Raw genomic sequence first — 18,366 nt, 5'->3', positions numbered from 1 at the left:
AGGCTATAGTAATTACTCATAAAAGAGTTCAGAGAAAACTCAAATAATATGCATGGATAGATCTGGTCATAAACTCACAATTCATCGGATCCCAACAAACACACTTCAAAGAGTCTTTACATCGAATAGATCTCTAAGAACACCGAGGAGAACATTGTATTGAAGATCAAATTGAGAGAAGAAGCCATCTAGCTACTAACTATGGACCCATAGGTCTGTGGTAAACTACTCATGCATCATCGGAGGGCTGATGTACAGCCCCTCCGTGACGGAATCCCCCTCCGACGGAGTACTGGAGAAGGCCCCCAGATGGGATCTCATGGTTCTGGAACTTGCGGCGGCAGAAAAAGTATTTCGGGTGTCCCTCTGGTGCCAGGGGAATATTTGACTATTTATAGAGGTGGAATTAGGGTTTGATGTGCCACGAGGGGCACACAAGCCTAGGGGACGCGCCCCTAGGGCTTGTCGCTCCCTCGTGGCTCCTCTGACCTCCTCCCGAACCTTCTAGGGTGTCTTCTGGTCCAGAAAAAATTAATCCAAAGTTTTTTCTTCGTTTGGACTTCGTTTGATATTGATTTTCTGAAAAGCCAAAAACATGCAAAAAACAACAACTAGCACTGAGCACTGAGTTAATAGGTTAGTCTCAAAAATGATATATATAATTGCATCTAATTACATATAATACATCCAAAATTGATACTTTAATAACATGAAACAATAAAAAATTATAGATACGTTGGAGATGTATCAAGCATCCCCAAGCTTAATTCCTGCTCGTCCTTGAGTATGTAAATGATAAAAACATAAATTTTTATGTGGAATGCTACCTATCACATTCATCATATATTCTTTCCTTATGTAAAATGGATATTTGGACTTGAATGATTTAAAGCAATAGTCTAGAATTTGACATGAAAACATTAATACTCAAGCATATCGACAAGCAACCATGTCTTTCAAAATATCAACGCTAAAGAAAGTAATCCCTAGCCCATTATGCTCAATCATTGATCCATTCATGAAACACACTCAAATATTAGCTACATCCAGTACACAAGTATGACAATAGTGTTCCCTAGTTGGTGCTTTATAAGAGAAGATGGAGACCCAAATAAAAATAAAAATTTGCATAAAAGTAAATACATAGGACCTTCGCGGAGGAAAACAGAGATTTGCAGAGGTGCCAGAGCTCAAAGCTTAAATTGGAGAGGAAAAAATATTTTGAGAGACATGCTTTTCCTGTTAATGAAAACCACTGGGAATTCCCAATATCTTCCCTCCTAGACAAATTATAGGCATTCTCAAACAGAAAGTAAACTTTATTTCCTTTCCACCATTCTTTCACAATCCATGGCTAGCCGCATCCACAGGTGCCTTCCATACCAACACTTTACAAGGAGTTTATTATCATCATATTTTTTTTCATTTCGGGATTGGACATCCCTATTACCTGCCACACTCTCGTGCAATGACAGGTGAATAAACACTCATCGTGAGAATAAAATACTTAGCATGGAAAATATTGGCCACCCCCTACAACTTCATGAGTGGCACAGGCACACAAACGGAAATTCGTTTTGAAAATTAGAGTTGGCACATGCAAATTTACTTGGGACGTCATGGAGATACCGCATATAGGTAGGTATGGTGGACTCATATGGCACAACTTTGGATGTTAGGAGTTGGATGCACAAGCAGCATTCCCGCTTAGTACAAGTGAAGGCTAGCAAATATATTGAGAAGCAACCAACCAAAAAATGAAAACAGTCATAAACGCGCATTGAACATAATTAACACTGAATAATGCACCACAAGTAGGATATAACTTCATTGCATAACTATTGACTTTATGTGCATGCATAGGGAATCACAAACCTTAACACCAATATTATTACTAAAGCATAATTACTCACCAACATGACTCACATATCACTATCTCCATATCGCAAAACTATTGCAAGAATCAAATTTATCATATCCAATGATCTATATGAAAGTTTTTATTATATCCCTCTTGGATATTCATCATATTGGGACCAAATTAATATCTTATGCTAATTACCATTGCTATTATCAACTCTCAAAAAGATATAAGTGAAGCATGAGACTGCGAATATTTCTTCAAAATTTTATTAACTCTCAAAAAGATATAAGTGAAGCATGAGAGTATATTTCTTTAAAATTTCTCAACTCTCAAAATAATATAAGTGAAGCATGAGAGTTTATTTCTTTAAAAAAATCAACTCTCAAAATAATATAAGTGAGGCATGAGAGTTTATTTCTTTAAAATATAACCACCACATGCTCAAAAAGATATAAGTGAAGCACTAGAGCAACCGCCTAGCTCAAAAAATTTAAGTGAAGCACATAGAGTATTCTAGCATGATATGCATGTGGTTCTCTCAAACAAGTATGTTCAGCAGGGATGATTGTGACAAAATAAAAAGAAAACAAAGCAAAGAATCATATATCACAAGACGCTCCAAGCAAAACTCATGACGTGTGACGAATAAAAATATAGCTCCAAGTCAAATTACCGATGGTCGTTAGAAGAAAGAGGGGATGCCTTCCGGGGCATCCCCAAGCTTAGTTGCTTGGCAGTCCTTGAATATTACCTTGGGGTGCCTTGGGCATACCCAAGCTTAGGCTCTTGCCACTCCTTATTCCTTCATCCATCGTGATCTAACCCAAAACTTGAAAACTTCAATCGCACAAAACTTAACAAACCCTCTGTGAGGTCCATTAGTATAATAAAGCAAATTACCACTTTAAGTATTGTTTTAAACCCATTCATATTTTGTTATTGCATTATACCTACTATATTCTATCTTTACCATGGCTTATACCCCCCCCCCCTATACAATCCATAGATTCATCAAAATAAGCACATAATGCAATGAAAACAGAATCTGTCAAAAAGAGAACAATCTGTAGTAATTTGAACATTGACCATAGTTTTGTAACCCCAACAATTCAGGAAAATTAGGACAATATGGGAAATTTATATATCAATCATGTGTAAAAAAATTCATAAATTTATCACTCTCCAGCAGAGCACATTAATTCTGCTACTGGACGCAAAAGTTTCTGTTGATGCACAGAATCAAACACTACAAAAAGATACACTTCCGTGATGATACGTGTTTGTCACAGTAGGTCATGTTTTCTGTCATGCATGTACATCCATGACAATTTTATGATAGAATCAAGATAGTCATACCTGTGCTGTCGTAGAAGTGTTCCATGACAATACCAAAATTATCATCACGGAAGTGTTCACTTCCATGACGATAAATGACGCGTCATGGAAGTGCTTTCCTCAGGGTAACCGACACGTGGCATCCAAGAGAGGAACTATCAAGCACGATTTCCCCGACAAGCTCCTCAAGTTCCTCCGCAAGCTCGACAAGAACCACAAGTTTGCCAAGTGCAACTCGATAATGACAACCTATAACGACCAAACCTCGAAGGATTTGAGTCTCTGTGCTTACCGTGCTAGTCCCTGGATTGAACTCGCTAACACACACAGTATAGATGAATACCAGAATAGCAAGTGCATCATTTATTACATCGTATGATCCAGAATATATAAAATACAACAATCTGCATAGCACTTGGCTAGCTTTATTCAATCAAACAGCGGAAAAGTAGCAAAAAATAACGATGAGTCCCATCATAGCCCACTGGCAATGCTGAGTGCAGACTCGCGACCCTAACGGTACCTTACTCTTCGTCTGAATATCCTGCAACATGAGACGTTGCAGCCATATATGTCAATACTTGGAATGTATTGGCAAGTTACACAGGAGTAATAATATAGCAGACCTACATGTATATGCATAGTATATCAAAAGGAAGGCTTGAGGGTTTATTTTTGCAGAAAGCTGATTTTGTCCTCATAGCTACCTAATAGTCAAATTTTTATTTAGTTCCTTTATTACTACAATTATATACACAAGGTTGAGTTGGCAAAATCAACTCCAACCTACCCTTTACTAAGTTGCCCAACAAATTTATTAAGTGTCACATCTGTCAAGATCATCCAACAACTGTAATGGCATAGTGGCTCAAATTTTCCATAACCGGGGGCACGGCTAATCATGATTAGTTTTAATACTCTACAGATTTTAGTATGCTTTACCCATTAGACCCAATCCGAAGATTGAGACGAAGTCTTTCAGAAGAAGTTCCCTTAACCACCTGACGGCCACATCCCACCTATGTATGCTACATCTGTCGACACTGTCTAGGCCAGGGTTCCAACAACTGATCAACTAAGCCAGAGCCCATATAGCCAGTGGCCGCACATGGAAGCTACTAGTCACTAAGTCTGTCTGATCTTTTTGAACCTTGGCGGCATTCCACTTAGGGTGCACTCTCATGAGCGCATGGCCTTAGAAAAGGTGCAAGACCCCATGATGCCTTCCCTCAACACCAAGCAATACCACTTCTGCCCAGAGGTGAGTTAAATCCTGAGTTACTACTCAATTGTTATATATATATAATCCTCACATAAGTTCAATGAATACTCGACCCAATCCCAGTCTATATAGCATAGCAACTACAACTACCACGATTTGCAAAAGACGGGAAGATAGCTCAACAGCATAGCAAAATAATATAATAATCCTATACATGCATATATTCATAGTGTGATATAACTACATGCATAGAAAACAATAGGTAAAGGATGATCAACATGTAACTTGCCTTGGTTCTGGTTCAGAAAGTCACACTCCTGACAATAGCTCGCGTCGCACTCCGGACAATCTACATGTTTCACACAATTCAACAAATCAATCATCGGAACACGAATAGAACCAAAATAAAAACCAACAGCAAGAAAAGCATTTTTAAAACACAACAACAGCAGCATAACAACACCTAAATTGCAATATGGTCACAAAGCAAAAAGAATCACTCAAATTCGATAAGCGGTTTGAAAGTTACGGCCTTCGGAAGGTTTAATTCAAATTCAAACGAATTCAAATTTGAACATTGCAAACATGTGATATTTTGGTACTGTGATAAAGGGTTGGTTTTTGTGAGATCATAGAAAAAAGAATTACCTAGTTTGGATATATAGAATAAAAGATATAACTAAAAGAAGTTAGGGAACAAAAGCAACAGAAAACTCCTGCACTGTTAGTGCGTGTATTGTAGCTGGTTGCCACGTGGCAGCACGTGATTGGTTGGAGCCTACTCTGTGCGCGCGTGCTCACCAGAGAACAGAGGGCGGCGGCGGTGGCTCTCCGGTGGTGCTCCGGCGAAGACGAAGGGACGGACGGGTGCAGCGTTGAGTGGCGGAGGTGGTGGTGAGGTCAAACGGCGACGGGGCTACCTCGGGCGGCGGTGGCGAGCTCGTGAATTCTGGCATGCTCCGTCGGCGGCGGTTGGGCTTGTTTCCCTCGGCTGGCTGTGATTTGGGCAACGCCAGGGTGTCAGGAAGGTGAGCACTAGAGAGGGCGTTCGAGTGGGGCAGTCTGCGTGGCTCGGCGGGTCCTTACGGCGCGGGAACGGACGGTGAACGACGGCGGCCTCGGAGCTCCTCCGGCGAGATCCAAACGGCGCAGCGGCTTCATGCAAATGAGGAGGGGTGGGGAAGAGTGCACGGTAGGGTTCCTCGAGTAGCTGTCCTCGCGTGCGGCGTCCTTGGAGGGCACTGGATCGACCAGTGCGCCAAATCGATCCGGGTTTGACCTCGGCGTGCGTGCGGCGGTCCGGTTCGGTGAAGGGGACGAGCAGGGCGCGGGACCCGCTATCAGCAGCTGGAGGCAAGGGGTGGATCGGGCGCGGGTCGGGTGCGAGCGAGCGGGCGTACCGCTTCGCTAGGTTTAGCGGCTGCGGCTGTTGCGGACTGTGCCGCGGGCAGTGGGCCAGGCTGTGGCGGCTAGCTGGGCCGTGGTGCAGCGCTGCGCTGCGTGCTGCTGGGCCGCGGCTGCGCGACTGGGCCGGCTGGCTGCAGCGCTGCGGCGCTGTGTTTTTTTAAACACAATAGCAGAAAACAAAATAAATAAAATAACATACACAATATAAAATCTAAATAAAAATACACACAGTAAAAATAGCCCTATAGCTATAAACTACAGGAACACTAGTTCCAATACTAATGCAATTTTGGAAATTCATTTCGATGCAAAAGGCCACACAAACAGTAAAATAACACACAATTAAAATATTTAGGAGATTGCAAAAATTACCAGAACATATCAGATGAACTGGAAATAATATTCTGCACATTATGAACATTTTTAAAATAGGGGAGAAGTCATGTTATCTCCACTCCAAATAAATTGCCTTTTGTTGCATAATGATTTGAATATTCTGAAAAAGCAAATAATGCAATAAAAATATGATATGCATATGAATGATCTAATAACATCCTAATTTAGGAAAATTGGGATGTTACAAACCTGCCCCTCTTAAGATGAATCCCGCCCTCGAGATTCGGGCTGGCTACCAAATAGGTGTGGGTGATCCTGCCTGAGATCTTCCTCTCATTCCCAGGTAGCTTCCTCCTTTTTTTTGAATAGAGAAGTGCCCCGAAGGACCCAGACTTACATTAGATAAGCTTCAAAGCACACTTTACATCAGGACCGAAAGAAAAATAAAGATTACAACAAAGTCCCAGACTTTTGCATGGAGAACCCCTAACTGAAAGATTAAAACGCAATCGGGTCCATGGCAGCCTTCGCTCAGATTGAACCTCGCCGTCGCCGGGGACGAACCACTTGGGGCGACGAGATCGCCATGGGTGCAGCACGTGCATCCCAGAGCCTCTGAACGAAAACTGGAACTGCCTCCCATAAGGCATGCAAGCCAGGAGGAAAGGGGTTGGCCGCCCTTCGACCAGAAGAAGCAGAGGGTCGATGAAGACCGGCAGCCGACTGCAGGCGCCGTAGCTCCACCATAGAATCCTCTGCTGATGAGCTCAAACCCGACCATCAATCTTCAGCTCAATACTTCCCCACCCCTCTTCATCCACCACCTTGGCGGCATCAAGTGGAGGAAGGTAGCAATGAGGCCTCCTGCAAGTGGTAGGCATGTACATCTCCTGCTGCTCTATCTCTCTTCCCACAACCATGGTGGCAAGAACAGATCGAGGAAGAAGAGCATCTGGCGCACCATATTGGGATTTATTACAACAAGAAAAGGGGGGAGAAGTGGGGACGAAACCGGACGGGCCTAAGCATCGCCATGGATCCGGCTGAGGGAAGCCGCCGAAGGATCTGCTGCCAGGGATCATCCTTGCCTCCGCCTTTTCGCCACCAGCGTGGCCCCAAGGGAGAGTTGAACAACCACCTAGACAAGATCCAAAACGCAGCTCCACTTTATTTTCCAGAGAGAGACACTCACACACTACTAGACCTAGGATCCAGACCTCCATCCCACCCAGCGCCGGCCACCATGGCCACCGGCGGCGAGGGGGAGGGAGGCCGGATGGGGAAGCTGGAGGTGGAGCTCTCAAGGGATACGGCAGAACGCCAGTCCAGAAAGTCGATGGTCACCGGTAGCTTCCTCCTCTGTATGATAATCCCACTGAACCTTGCATAACTTGATTGTCTTGGTGCGAGTAACTCTCTCTGCTGTCTCCAAAATCTTAATAGGCTTCTCCTCATATGTCAAATCACTCTCCAACTAAATTGCCTCAAGTGGCACTATGTCCCTCAATGGAACATCCATCATCTCTGCATGGCACTTCTTCAACTGAGATACATGAAACACATTATGAACTCCAGACAAAGATTCTGGCAACTCCAGCTGATAAGCTACCTCTCCTCTACGCTCCAAGATCTTGTAAGGCCCCACAAAACATGGTGCTAACTTACCTTTGATTCCAAACCTCTTAATTCCATGATGTGGTGAAACTCGAAGATATGCACGGTCTCCTACCTCATATGTCACCTCCTTTCGTTTTGCATCTGCATAACTCTTCTGCCTGGACTGTGCTATCTTCAGCCTATCACGAATCAACTTGACCTTCTCCTCAGCATATCTGATCAAGTATGGTCCAAAGAATTGACGCTCTCCAACCTCATCCCACATCAACGGTGTCCTGCACTTCCTACCATACAATACCTCAAATGGTGCCATCTTTAGACTAACCTGATAACTGTTATTATATGAGAACTCTGCATAAGGTAAATTATCATCCCAACTGGACCCATAGTCCAAAGCACAAGCTCCCAACATATCCTCCAAAATCTGATTTACCCACTCTGTCTGCCCATCTGTCTGTGGATGGAAAGCTGTACTGAACTCCAGCCTGGTGCCCAAGGATTCATGCAACTAACACCAAAATTTGGATGTGAACTGAGTACCTCTATCAGACACTACCTTACTTGGAACTCCATGCAAACAAACAATTTTAGACATAAATTTTTGCTAGCTGAGCACTGGTATACGTAGTCTTTACCGGGATGAAGTGAGCAACTTTAGTCAAACGATCAACAATTACAGAAATAGAATCATAACCTGATCGAGTCCTGGGTAGACCTGTAATGAAATCCATACCAATCTCATCCGACTTCCAATCAGGTATAGGCAATGGCTGTAAGAAACCTGTTGGTCGCTGATGTTCTGCCTTAACTCTCTGGCACACATCACATGTTGCAATATATCCAGCAATTTCCCTCTTTAGGCTAGGCCACCAAAAATCTTTCCCTCAAATCCAAATACATCTTAGTATTACCTGGATGAATAGAATAGGGTGAATCATGCGCCTTCTGAAGAATCAACTTCCTGATATCTGCATCTTGAGGTACACAAATACGCTTCTCAAACCATATGGCTCCATGTTCATCCTCATGGAAACCTTCTGCCTTACCTTTAACCATGTTCTCTTTTATCTCAGCAATCTCCTTATCACCCTTTTGAGCTTCTCTGATCCTGTCAAGAAAAGTAGGCTTTACCTGAAGTGTTGCCAAATATCCCTTAGGAACCATCTCCAACCTGAGATTCCTGAACTGCTCACATAACTCCGGTGGCATATTATCAATATTAATTGCATTAGCATGGCTCCTACGACTCAATGCATCAGCAACAACATTAGCCTTACCAGGATGATACTGCACATTCAAATCATAATCCTTAATAATGATAGAGGCAAAGGTGTCCCGATGTTTCGATGAGATGGTGGCTATCGTTTTCTGTGGGAGTCAACCTTGACGATCCGACTACGAACGTGCGAGACGTCGCGCCTTAGCAATCGCTAAACCAACTTCCGAGGGTTATTGACCACGCCGGAGCACGATCAACCTGATCACGAGGGCCTGTTTCCTGCGAGCAAACAAATAACAAGCAAGAAACTAAGATTGCAATCTGGATATTGCGAATATAAGAGGAAAGCTTTATTAATGAAGGTGGGGTTCTGTGACGCCTTGGTCTGGTCGTTGAACACAAACGAAGTACGCGAAGTTGCAGCTATGGCGAACTTTTAATCTAAACAAAACCCAAAGTCTAAACGATGCCCTAGGGCCTGTATATATGGAGGAAGAGGTGGGGAATTTCGTGGCCCTTGGAGGAGGGGTCTGAAACCCACCCTAACTCTTGTTTCCCCACACATACGGACTCTAAAAACAGCCTATATTGAAGTATTTCAAAATTACATGGGCCTGGCCCAATAATAAGGTGACGCAGCACCTAGAATAGCCTATGGACGAATATTATGAAGCGGCATCTTGTATATTTCGTCCAAGGCTTCATGCACTCATTATGGTGGCCTCAAAGTCCTGAAATCATCACTTGTAACTCCGTTCTTGTTCCCCTCGCGCATGCCATCATCTCCATACTTGGTCTTGCTCCAGTGTTCATCCCCCTTATCCATAACAGGCCCTTCATTTGTAAGCAAAACAAATGTATCCAATTTAGGCAGCATCATATTCTCATGAACATTAGAATCATTACCAAGAAACGAAAGTACCTGATGATTTAATTGGCGTGCGCGAACTCTAGTAATTGGTCCAGTATGTATAGCAGCAGGGGCTATGGGTGTAACAATGGTATTGATGTCCTCATCATCCTCCCCTTCTTGAAATGAAGTCGTGCTCGACGGAAGCTCAACTTCCTCACCCAAATAAGGCTTCAAATCTGCAATGTTAAAAGTGGGACTAACCCCAAAATCTGCAGGCAGCTCAAGTTTATATGCATTATCATTTATTTTCTCTAACACCTTAAATGGACCATCAGCACGTGGCATTAGCCTATCCTTACGCAAATGTAACCAAACAAGATCTCCAGGTGCAAAGACAACATGTTTTCTACCCTTATCTCCAGCAAGTTTATATTTAGCATTCATACGCTCAATGTTGTCCTTAGTTAACTCATGCATTTTTAAGATCAATTCAGCACACTGTTTAGCATCAAAATTAATCTTCTCCGAAGATGGAATAGGCAACAAATCAATGGGTGCACGCTCTTTGCAGGCCCAGACGGTGTGCTCTTGGCAGATAGTGGTGATTGTGCCTGCTTTATTGTATCACGGTTGGAGGTGGCAGCCGACGGAGGTGCCGGTGTAGCAGAACGTGTGGAAGTAGATGATGCACGTGGTGTCCATGATAAAGGTCGACCTGCAGAAAAGTTAGTCCGCGCCAATGCTTGTCGATCCTGCACTTCATGTTCAGCTTTACAAGCAAGATGGAATAATCGAGTGATATTATTATAATCCTTGTAGTCTAGAATGGTCTGAATCTCTCTATTTAATCCACCCAGAAAACGTGCAAGCATAGCTTCATTCTTCTCAACAATACCACATCTAATCAAGCCAGTTTGTAATTCCTGATAATATTCTTCTACCGAATTTTTTCCTTGTCTTAAGCGCTGCAATTTTTGAAGTAATTCACGTTGATAATATGGTGGAACCCAACGAGTACGCATAGCAGTTTTCAAAGCAGCCCATGTAGCTGGAACAGGATATAATCGACAATGTTCAGACCACCAAACACATGCAAAGCTAGTGAGAGCACAAACAGCAGCAGGAACACGTCTCTCCTCAGGATATTGTAAACATGTAAATCGTTGTTCAGTTTCTAACTCCCAAGTAGGATATATCAGGAACATATCTACCCTCAAATGGTGGAATATTCAATTTCAGTTTAGGGAGATGGTCATGATCTCGTACCTGAGGGGGAGCCCTAACATTGCCATTATCTGCATGTGGACGACCTGGTGGTTGTGGTGCTGGTGGTTGCACGTAGTTTTGGTTTTCATCAACCTCATCCTCGTAATCTCCCACATAATCATCCTCCTCCGCATCAGCAGCAGGAGCCACAGAAGTATCAACAACAGCACCAACAGTTTGGCCAAGCGCAAGAGGGACACGGCTCGCTCGGTGGAGGGCTGTTTCGCGACGTGGAGGTAGTCGTTGTTGTTGTTGTTGTTGTTGTTGTTGTTGTTGTTGTTGTTGTAGAGGTGCGTTAGGTGCAGCCGGTGGTGGTGCTAGAAGACGCGCGAGCAATTCATTAAACTTGTTATCGATCTTTGTTTCGAACGTCTTCTCCATGCCATCTATCTTCTCCATGGCCTCTTCAAATCTGTTTAGCACATCCTGCACCTGTCCACTCATCATTTGCTGAAATTTATCATTAAGCTCCTTGTTCGTCAAGTTCTCCCAGTCAGTCTCGTCGGCTTGTGATCCTGGCATGGTTAGCAGCAATAGAAACACACAAGAATATGATCCTACAGACTACTAACACATGGTGGTGGTGGGTGTCCCAAAACCGTCAAGCAAATCTCAAATTCTTACCAGTTCTTACCCGGCAGCAGGCGGTGATCGGCAACCGATGTAGTCAAAACTCTCAAAGCTCGGATAGAGCGATTACCAGGGAGAGTCAAACGCACGATGTAGATGTATGCGGAGCTGGGAAGGCTTATAATATGGTAGCAAAAAGGGCCAGCAATAATCAAGTCAGAGATGAAAAGTTGAATAAACGCTCAATGACGGTACTGTGCTAGTCCTAGGCTAGACCATACTAGAGACGCGAGCCTAGAACACTAACAAAATCACGGCGCTGCACGTAAACAAGGGAGGAGCACACTCTGAATTTTTTTTTCTTTTTTTTCACTTTTTTTTGCACTTTTTTTCCTCTTTTTTTTGCTCCGCAACAAATTTTTTTCGAAAAAGTCTACAAATGTTCTAAAAACTGCCTAGCCAGAATTTTCCAGACTTAGTTTTTTTTTTGAGTTTGGAACTATTTTTCTACTGCGGGTAGCACGGATGTTGGGAGTCCTTCTTTGTCACGACTCGGAGTATGGCGTGATCTGGAAATCCAAAACAGAGTACCAATTACTGGACTCGGACTAGGACTGGTGGCGGAGATGAATCTGGTGGAATCTCGGACTGGTGGCGGAGATGAATCTGGTGGAACTCGGACTGGTGGCGGATATATGTTGCAGGTGGACTCGGATTGGCGTGATGGCGGCGGATATGTGGTGGCGTATATGGACTCGGATTGGCGGTGAATATGTGGTGGTGGTATATGGCAGCGGTGATGATGATGATGCGGTGGTGATATATCGCAGCGGCGACGTGACAACCTGTGAACAGAACTCGAAACTCTAAAGGACTAGACGCTAAGACCAGCAACTTGAACGACGATGCAACCGCAAACTCAACAAAGCAAATACAGAAAAGATTATGCAATGGCTCAGATTGGTTCGGATGGGATGAACTAACCCTAATTTTTTTTGGCTTTTTCGTGGACTATGGGTATGAAGAACAGACTCGATCTAAACTACGAAAAACTGTAAAATCTCACCGAGCAACCTGGAAATCTGATACCACTTGATAGAGGCAAAGGTGTCCCGATGTTTCGATGAGATGGTGGCTATCGTTTTCTGTGGGAGTCGACCTTGACAATCCGACTACGAACGTGTGAGACGTTGCGCCTTAGCAATCGCTAAACCAACTTCCGAGGGTTATTGACCACGCTGGAGCACGATCAACCTGACCACGAGGGCCTGTTTCCTGTGAGCAAACGAAGAACAAGCAAGAAACTAAGATTGCAATCTGGATATTGCGAATATAAGAGGAAAGCTTTATTAATGAAGGTGGGGTTCTGTGACGCCATGGTTTGGTCATTAAACACAAACGAAGTATGCGAAGTTGCAGCTATGGCGAACTTTTAATCTAAACAAAACCCAAAGTCTAAACGATGCCCTAGGGCGTGTATATATGGAGGAAGAGGTGGGGAATTTCGTAGCCCTTGGAGGAGGGGTCCGAAACCCACCCTAACTCTTGTTTCCCCACACATACGGACTCTAAAAACAGCCTATATTGAAGTATTTCGAAATTACATGGTCCTGGCCCAATAATAAGGTGACGCAGCACCTAGAATAGCCTATGGACGAATATTATGAAGTGGCATCTTGTATATTTCGTCCAAGGCTTCATGCACTCATTATGGTGGCCTCAAAGTCCTGAAATCATCACTTGTAACTCCGTTCTTGTTCCCCTCGCGCATGCCATCATCTCCATACTTGGTCTTGCTCCAGTGTTCATCCCTCTTAACCATAACAGGCCCTTCATTTGTAAGCAAAACAAATGTATCCAATTTAGGCAGCATCATATTCTCATGAACATTAGAATCATTACCAAGAAGCGAAAGTACTTGATAATTTAATTGGCGTGCGCGAGCTCTAGTAATTGGTCCAGTATGTATAGCAGCAGGGGCTGTGGGTGTAACAATGGTATTGATGTCCTCATCAAATAAGCTCCAACCATCTCCTCTGCCTGAGGTTCAAATCCTTCTGAGTAAAAATATACTTCAAGCTCTTATGATCAGTAAATATATCACAATGATTACCAATAAGATATGGCCTCCAAGTTTTCAATGCATGCACAACTGAGGCTAACTCCAAATCATGTGTTGGATAATTATGCTCATGATTCTTAAGCTGACGTGAAGCATAAGAAACAACTTTACCTTCCTACATCAAAACACTCCCAAGTCCTTGACGAGAAGCATCACAATATACCTGGAAGTGCTTATGTATATCCGGCAGAGTCAAAACTAGTGCTGTAACCAGACGCTGCTTCAATTCCTGAAAGCTGGCTTCACATTCATCAGTCCAAACAAATTTCTTCTCTTTCTTCAGCAATTCAGTCATAGACTTTGCGATCTTGGAGAAGTTCTCAATAAAGCTCCTATAATAACCTACAAGGCCCAAAAAGTTGCGAATCTCCCCAACTGTCGTGGGTGTCTCCCACTCTGTAACTGCAGCAACCTTAGATGGATCAACTGCAACTCCATTACCTGACACAACATGTCCAAGGAAAGCTACCTCATCTAGTCATCCAGCAAAAACTCACATTTGCTGAACTTGGCATACAACTGATGTTCCCTCAATTTCTCCAATACCAAACGGAGATGCACCTCATGCTCTTGCTTATTCTTGGAGAACACCAATATATCATCAATGAAAACAACCACAAATTTATCTAGGAACTCCATAAACACCTTGTTCATCATATTCATGAAGTATGCAGGGGCGTTAGTCAATCCAAATGACATAAAAGTATATTCATACAACCCATACCTCGTAGTAAAAGCAGTCTTTGGAATATCTTGCTCACGAATCTTTAATTGATGATAACCAGAACGAAGATCAATCTTAGAAAACACAGTAGCTCCCTCCAACTGGTCAAATAGATCATTTATCATAGGCAAAGGATACTTATTCTTAATGGTCACCTCATTCAAAGAACGCTAATCAACACACATCCTCAAGTTCCCATCCTTCTTCTCCACAAACAAAACTGGAGCTCCCCAAGGTGATGAACTTGGGCGAATAAATCCTTGTGCCTGCAATTCTCTTATCTGCTTCTTCAATTCCTCCAACTCTTGAGGAGGCATTCTATACAGTCTCTTTGCAATAGGTCCAGTGCTTGGTATTAAATCAATAAGAAACTCAATATCTCTATCTGGTGGCATACCTGGCAACTCCTCTAGAAACACATCTGGATAATCTCTCACAACTGGCACCTCTTCCAGGCTACCCCCCTTAAGAGAGTTCACCTGCACCTGATTACGCTTATACTTACACACATATTTGATCCTCTTCCCTCCTGGTGCACTGAGAGTGATAGATCGACTGTCACAATCAATAAGACCCTCATACTTGATCATCCAGTCCATACCCAAAATAAATATCCAGACATTGTGACTTCAATATAATCAAATCTGTAGGGAAAACATGCTTCCCAATAGACAAAGGCATCTGAAAACAACCCAAACTTGCTGCCATCTCAGCCCCCGTAGAACTTACTAGAATAGGCATACTAAGGGTTTTGGTTGGCAAGAATAGATGAGTTATAGATATAGTAGGGCCCAAAGCTATGTATATACAAATATATTCTACCCATATGCATAATATGATCAAGCCAACAAAACACAACAACGAATAACACCAACAAACAATATAATAATATTATATATATATATATAGTCGAATAATTTCGGCACTAAGCAATTTAACAAACAACTATCAATCAAGCAAACAATCTAGTATCTTCATACCACGAAAGTGGGCATAATCAGATACGCTAACACGATAACGTTGTAATATAAAACAAACATGAATGGTGGTCTCAGCACTAGTTCCTACTTAATTGGTCAAGATACTTGAGGGGGTTATCTAATAAACAGCAAGAAGTATAGTTGGTTTATAAAATAATTTCCACTCCTATGGCTTTTCTAATCCATTTTCTAGGGTCACGTCCTATAGTAAACACACTGCTTTGATGCCATCTATAACGACCAAACCTCGAAGGATTTGAGTCTCTGTGCTTACCGTGCTAGTCCGTGGATTGAACTCGCTAACACACACAGTATAGATGAATACCAGAATAGCAAGTGCATCATTTATTGCATCGTATGATCCAGAATATATAAAATAAAACAATCTGCATAGCACTTGGCTAGCTTTATTCAATCAAACAGCGGAAAAATAGTAGAAAATAACGACGAGTCCCATCATAACCCACTGGCAATGCTGAGTGCAGACTCGCGACCCTAATGGTACCTTACTCTTCGTCTAAATATCCTGCAACATGAGACGTTGCAGCCATATAGGTCAATACTTGGAATGTATTGGCAAGTTACATAGGAGTAATAATATAGCAGACCTACATGTATATGCATAGTATATCAAAAGGAAGGCTTGAGGGTTTATTTTTGCAGAAAGCTGATTTTGTCCTCATAGCTACCTAATAGTCAAATTTTTATTTAGTTCCTTTATTACTACAATTATATACACAAGGTTGAGTTGGCAAAATCAACTCCAACCTACCCTTTATTAAGTTGCCCAACAAATTTATTAAGTGTCACATCTGTCAAGATCATCCAACAACTGTAATGGCATAGTGGCTCAAATTTGCTCATAACCGGGGGCACGGCTAATCATGATTAGTTTTAATACTCTGCAAAGTTTAGTACGCTTTACCCACTGGACCCAATCCGAAGATTGAGACGAAGTCTTTCAGAAGAGGTTCCCTTAACCACCTGACGGCCACATCCCACCTATGTATGCTACATCTGTCGACACTGTCTAGGCCAGGGTTCCAACAACTGATCAACTAAGCCAGAGCCCATATAGCCAGTGGCCACACATGGAAGCTACTAGTCACTAAGTCTGTCTGATCTTTTTGAACCTTGGCGGCATTCCACTTAGGGTGCACTCTCATGAGCGCATGGCCTTAGAAAAGGTGCAAGACCCCATGATGCCTTCCCTCAACACCAAGCAATACCACTTCCGCCCAGAGGTGAGCTAAATCCTGAGTTACTACGCAATTGTTATAAAATCCTCACATAAGCTCAATGAATACTCGAACCAATCCCCGTCTACATTGCATAGCAACTACAACTACCATGATTTGCAAAAGACGGGAAGATAGCTCAACAGCATAGCAAAATAATATAGTAATCCTATACATGCATATATTCATAGTGTGATATAACTACATGCATAGAAAACAATAGGTAAAGGATGATCAACATGTAACTTGCCTTGGTTCTGGTTCAGAAAGTCACACTCCTGACAATAGCTCACGTCGCACTCCTGACAATCTACACGTTTCACACAATTAGACAAATCAATCATCGGAACACGAAAAGAACCAAAAGAAAAACCAACAGCAAGAAAAGCATTTTTAAAACACAACAACAGCAGCATAACAACACCTAAATTGCAATACAGTCACAAAGAAAAAAGAATCACTCGAATTCGATAAGCAGTTTGAAAGTTACGGCCTCCGGAAGGTTTAATTCAAATTCAAACGAATTCAAATTTGAACAGTGCAAACATGTGAGATTTTGTTACTGTGATAAAGGGCTGGTTTTTGTGAGATCATAGTAAAAAGAATCACCTCGTTTGGATATATAGAATAAAAGATTTAACTAAAAGAAGTTAGGGAACAAAAACAACAAAAAACTCCTGCACTGTTCGTGCATGTACTGTAGCTGGTTGCCACGTGGCAGCACGTGATTGGTTGGAGCCTAGTCTGTGCGCACATGCTCACCAGAGAATAGAGGACGGCGGCTGTGGCTCTCCGGTGGTGCTCTGGCAAAGACGAAGGGACGGACGGGTGCAACGTTAGAACTTCTTGCAGTGCCGCCCCTTGTACGCCCTGCCAGACACGCTATCACCAGGCACCACGTTGGACGAAGTCATGATCGGGATCTGGTGCTCCTCTCTCTGTTCCGTCGCCTCCTCGTGTGCTGCCACGATCTCCTGCTAGTTGGGGGGCGGCTTGCGTAGCTCCTCCATCCCATGAGCGAAGTTGCAGTTTGTCACATACGGGCACGTCCCTGCCCGGAACTTGCAGCAGAGCTTCGTCTTGAAGAACATCTTCCCAATCGCGCGTGACTTGCTCATGCTCCCCGCGTCGCCGCCGCCCGACGCCCACTGCCCCGGGGCTTCTTGCCCGACGGCGGCTGCTCGCTGCCGGCCCTTGAATGCGGCTGCGACGAGTTCCTGTCACCGCCATAGCCACCCCCGCTAAGCCCCTGCTTGCCGTTCCACTGGCTATAGTCGTCCTCGATGGCCCAAATCCCGGAGTCCCCGCTAGGAGGCGCCGCAGAGTTGGCCCAGCTTTCGGGACCGATGGCGTCCGGGATGATATGGATGGCATTGGTGTAGTCCATGGCCACTCTGTCAGATCCCGATGATGGAGCGCCCTCGCTAAGTTGGGGAATTTCGTTACAACCCTAGCTCGAGAACCCTAGTTGCACATACGGGAAACAATATATCTATTTCATAGGACATTAAAACTTAACCGAGCATTTCTGGCCATCCATTCGCGTGATTTAGAAGGTCTCAGTCGTTAAAACTGCTCTCTATGCGTCCACCACCACACGTCTTTTTCTGGGC

General features: G+C 43.4%; 1 pseudogene; it reads right to left on the bottom strand.

Annotated features, from left to right (window-relative positions):
- Positions 1–17,589: 17,589 nt before the first annotated feature.
- Positions 17,590–18,140, bottom strand: LOC125541510 (annotated as a pseudogene).
- Positions 18,141–18,366: the final 226 nt, after the last annotated feature.

Source organism: Triticum urartu, chromosome 2 (assembly GCF_003073215.2).
Source record: "Triticum urartu cultivar G1812 chromosome 2, Tu2.1, whole genome shotgun sequence".
Lineage (NCBI taxonomy): Eukaryota > Viridiplantae > Streptophyta > Magnoliopsida > Poales > Poaceae > Triticum > Triticum urartu.
Note: the sequence above shows the minus strand (reverse complement) of the source record. Positions and strands in the feature narration are given on the sequence as shown.